The following is a 5,642-nucleotide window of genomic DNA, read 5'->3' as shown; positions in this document are numbered from 1 at the left end:
TGATGGAAATGGACTCGCTGTTTCTCAAGCTGCCTGAGAGTTTTGTTTGGGAAAACACCAGTTTTTCATTATAACAAATTGGCAGTGCGAACGTGCAGTGGGTAGCCAATCAGAGGTGTGTCTGTGGGCAGCCAATCGGAAGTGAACTTGAATGAAATATCCTTATGCACCTCCAGCTCTTTTTTTTCCATAAATTACATTCTTTTGGTCAACAGGACATTTTCTTATTTTCCTATTTATAAATTTGGAAAAAGTAAGTATGTGTTCTTATCATGTGGCTAAATGAACACCTTAAATGTAAGCATAGACGTGATTGGCCAGGGTCTTTAATAATCTATGAGTCCAGCTCTCTCAATGGGAGTACTGCCATTGAGGTGTGTGTCTGAGGGTTATTCAGGTTTGTAATTATCCCAGTCTTCCCAAGCACCTGCTGTGTGGTCTTCATGATGGAGCGAGTCTGTGGGAGTCCTTTGTAGCTCTTATCTGTATAATTTATCAGTATGCTACAGATTTAGAGACTGCAGATATTTTGAGATGCTCGGGATAATTGTTTATTTTCCCCATTGATTAACTACCGTGGCGTACTAGTCAGTTTTTATTTTCATGTGGATTAAAAAGATTTTTGGATGATGCTTACCTCTCAGGGTTTGCCTTTGTAGTCTCTGTTGGTGATGTCTCCAGGAGGGGGAAGGAGGAACTCCTGCTCTGGGTTTGGCAGCTGTCATTCCTCAGGCCTCTGTGGGCTGATTTCTCCCCCCCCCCCCCAGAGACCTGGGCCACTGCAACCCATGCAGCTTCCTTTCCCTGTTTCCTGCAAGCTCCACCCATCCACTCAGCTGATTGGGTAAATCTGCCTTAATGATGGATGTGTGGGGTTATAGAACCTCTGGAATATGACTCTGAGCAATGGTCTCTGGCTAGAGCAGAGGCGCTGTGCCAGTTTGAACGTTTATCAAGAGTATAACAGTCCTTTCACTGTGCTGTGCCTTCATATAGCCTGCTCAAGGAGTTTCATTAAGTACACATTGTTATATCGCTCTGTGAGTTTCCCATGAGTCAGATGCAGGTTTGGATTCCCAGCATCCTCTGCTGGTGAGAGCTGCCATTAATAGTAATCTATTGTACCTGTTTAATGGGTGCTTGAAAGGCTGAGTAACCTGATGCACCTGGTCCACAGACATTTGACAGGCTCTTGGCAGCAATTTTATGTCTAATTTTGTCTTTTCAACATTTTGAGCTATGTAATATATCAGGCTAATACAGCTAAGCACTGATCAATGATGACAATGAAAAAAGAAAGGACTGAACAATGTTTCCATTGTAATGTCATGAATAAATTATTCATGGTCAATTTAATGCACCAGAATATGAGATCAGCGTAATTCATCTTGGTGATGATCACTGAATCCTCTTTGTCCCCAGTGGGACATAAGGTTGTAACGATCTTCCATCTGGACCTGTCCTGTGCAACATGCAGTGCCTCGTCCCAGGTTAGACCAACTCCGTGAGCTCTGTCACTAGTCTTTCGCCTGGTTCTTTTTGGCCTTCTCTGGCGATGATAAGACACAACTTGTAATGAAAGGTTTAATTATTTCTATGATTTTCTGGTCATCATATTGCTCCCTTGGTATAAGTGACATGTTTTAAGTTTCAGGAGATTCTGAAACGTAGCAGCCAACCAGAACTGGTCTGCTGCCGACAGCATTGTCTATAACGTTGTTAGCAATTTGAACATCTAGATTGTCGGAAGCCTCAACAATGAATAGTTCCAGCAAGTATTTGAAGAGCTGAATGAAGCTTGTAGGATGTGAGAGGTTGATGTTCAGCTGAAACATTAGCAGGATCAGGAGGAATATGAGTCTTGTCTCTTAGTGAGAACCTTAACCGCACACATCAGCACAGTCCTGTCTCTGAGAGAACCTTAACCACACACATCAGCGCAGTCCTGCCTCTGAGAGAACCTTTACCACACACATCAGCACAGTCCTGTCTCTCAGTGAGAACCTTAACCACACACATCAGCACAATCCTGTCTCTTAGTGAGAACCTTAACCACACACATCAGCGCAGTCCTGTCTCTGAGAGAACCTTAACCACACACATCAGTGCAGTCCTGTCTCTTAGTGAGAACCTTTACCACACACATCAGCACAGTCCTGCCTCTGAGAGAACCTTTACCACACACATCAGCACAGTCCTGTCTCTTAGTGAGAACCTTTACCACACACATCAGCACAGTCCTGTCTCTCAGTGAGAACCTTAACCACACACATCAGCACAGTCCTGTCTCTCAGTGAGAACCTTTACCACACACATCAGTGCAGTCCTGTCTCTCAGTGAGAACCTTAACCACACACATCAGCGCAGTCCTGCCTCTGAGAGAACCTTAACCACACACATCAGCACAGTCCTGTCTCTCAGTGAGAACCTTAACCGCACACATCAGCACAGTCCTGTCTCTGAGAGAACCTTAACCACACACATCAGCACAATCCTGTCTCTTAGTGAGAACCTTTACCACACACATCAGCGCAGTCCTGCCTCTGAGAGAACCTTAACCACACACATCAGCACAGTCCTGCCTCTTAGTGAGAACCTTTACCACACACATCAGCACAGTCCTGTCTCTCAGTGAGAACCTTAACCACACACATCAGTGCAGTCCTGTCTCTCAGTGAGAACCTTAACCACACACATCAGCGCAGTCCTGTCTCTCAGTGAGAACCTTAACCACACACAGCAGCACAGTCCTGTCTCTGAGAGAACCTTTACCACACACATCAGCGCAGTCCTGTCTCTCAGTGAGAACCTTTACCACTACCACACACATCAGCACAGTCCTGTCTCTTAGTGAGAACCTTTACCACACACATCAGCACAGTCCTGTCTCTCAGTGAGAACCTTAACCACACACATCAGTGCAGTCCTGTCTCTCAGTGAGAACCTTAACCACACACATCAGCGCAGTCCTGCCTCTGAGAGAACCTTAACCACACACATCAGCACAGTCCTGTCTCTCAGTGAGAACCTTAACCACACACATCAGCGCAGTCCTGCCTCTGAGAGAACCTTAACCACACACAGCAGCACAGTCCTGTCTCTCAGTGGATACTATCTCATTATTTGCTACTCTTAGAGGACTCCCCCCTTTGCAGTTTTATAAAGGCAATAGTGAAGGTTGCCTGACAACATATTTTGTAATTTAAGAATATGGATTTATGTCTATATCTCAACACAGAAGACATGGATATAGGATATTAATTGCAAGTACATTTGTTTTCAATAACAAACATAGGCATTATTCCTGCTATGCTGCTGTGTGTGGAACACATGCAAAGTCATATTTACATTATGCAAATACCATTCTGTTAAAGAGTAAAGTAGTACAGTGAATGTCTGTGAAATACGTGTAAGCTTCTTTTGGTCTTTTTCTTAACTAACTTTACTCTCTATTGCCTGTGCTGGGAGGTAATTATGCCAAACCGTGTAATTTTGCATACCTGTGTGTTAGGAACCACTAGCAGGTCTTTTTAAAATTAATGCTATTAATAATATGCCAGAAACAGAAGGTTCTCACTCCATCTCTGTCACACACTGGAGTCGGAGGGAAAAATGGCATTTTCACTTATAATTAGCTGACCCTTCCTGCTCAGGGTCATCAGCAGGATCACGTTTTTCGTACCACAAACAAGGATGTTCAGACGCTGCGCTTTCTGGACCAGAATGAGGAGATGGAGGAAGGGAGGTAGTGGCGGAGGGATAGGGACAGACATTTATTGCATCTCTCAGACAATCCAGGAGAACGGCAACTGATTAATCAGGAGAGCTCCAGCCAGAGAGATGTTTGTTTGCAGAAACTATGTGGTATATTATGAATGGGAGACAAAGGGATGCTTTCCAGTGCTTTTTTCCAATGAATAACAACGGCTACTTGGTAAATTAAGTAAACTTTGTACATAAGACTGCTTAATGCTGATTGCCATTACATGCAGATATATTTAATATGGACTATCATTACGCTGGTGCTCACCTGGTTAAATTAAAATAACACATTCCCTTACAGAAATTAAATATATATAAATATATATTGAAATATATATTTTGTTGGGAAATCGTATGAATTATTTAATGGATTGAAGGTTTGTTCCCAGTGTCTCATTCACAGGTGATCTCTAGCTGAAGTGCAGAGTGGCTTTTCTTGGATTTTCTTGTGACGTAATCCAGTTTCTTTGAGCATTCTCTCATGACCCCATGACCCCTCTGTCTACATTAGAAGAGTAGCACACTGTGCTCAGTCAGCAAATGTCTCTGCAGACTGGGGCTGTATTTTGAACTGTATACTTGTGTTCTATCTAGAGCATATAGCAGGTACAGAAGTAAAACTCAAGAATGCAACAAGGCAAAATTGCGAGGTTTTAGCGGAAGTTCTCTTCTTCTTCTTGGGAGGATTAAAAATCAAAGTACGCTTCAAGCAGACTTTTCCTTGCTTTCCCGTCCCAACAACCATTGTGTTTTCTACTCTGTATTTGGAGGCAAGTAAGATTTTTTTACTCAGCCAAAAAAATGGACAACAGGAAGTAGAAGGATTTTGGGTGCAAATGTAAGTATATTTTATTTATGGATTTTTGTAGTGTCGATGTGTTTCTTGCTAAGGTTAGACGTTAGTAGTGGTGACATCAACATACAAGAATGTTTCATATTGAACAGATTTTAACCGTTCTTGTACACTCAAAAGGTATATTCTTGTAAGTGTACCTGGAGGTGTGTTTTTACAAGAGCACAGAACACAAGTATACAGTAAAAACACCCTGGCTTTTATCCCAGCAAACTTGGGAGTCAGAAACGACTTCAGTATCTGCATTTGTACTGATGGCTCCTCCCATAATTGTTATTTACTCTGCAGTCTATCCCAGCTTAATTAAGTAGCCAATCATAACTCACAACACTGGAATTTAGCGATGTAGCCAATCATAAGCTGTCTCTTTTCAGTGGGTAAATTACTGTATTCTGTCACTTTAGCCTCAATGCTTTGATTAGGGGGTAACACTGATTCTGATTCTGATTCTGATTCTAGTACAAAAATTCTCTAAGCAGCTGTAGACATCGAAGGTGATACTGATTCTGAAGACGGTGTATTCTTGCCCCAGCTGCAGAGAAGGACAATGGCTTTTTTCCAATAGAGATGCAACAGTTAAATCAGTCCTCCACTGGCCCACAATTCAAATGCTGCCAGTGTCCCAGATAACAAGATCACTTACAGAGGAAGAATGATCATCCTGATAAATTTCAGGGGAAAGTGTGTCAATGGGCAGTTCAGTGAATGGAGTTCTGGCACACAGTTTGCAGAGTTCTCTTTTTGCCATCAATCACACTTAGTTAATACACGTGGAACATGCTATCACTGGCAATGTTCTGGAATATCCCATAAATGCTCAATTGGGTTCAGACCTGGTGACTGAGAAGGCCCAGATATATGAATTTGATGACATCAGCGTCACGCTCCTTGAACCAGCTGCTCCTGTTCAATTGATTGAACATTGGCGATGGAACCCTCTAAGGGTAGCCTAAAAATGCGTCAAACCACGTGGAACTGCCAAGAGTTTCATTGTTGGAACACTGTTGTTTCCAAGGTATTACAATGG

Source organism: Anguilla anguilla, chromosome 18 (assembly GCF_013347855.1).
Source record: "Anguilla anguilla isolate fAngAng1 chromosome 18, fAngAng1.pri, whole genome shotgun sequence".
NCBI lineage: Eukaryota > Metazoa > Chordata > Actinopteri > Anguilliformes > Anguillidae > Anguilla > Anguilla anguilla.
Note: the sequence above shows the minus strand (reverse complement) of the source record.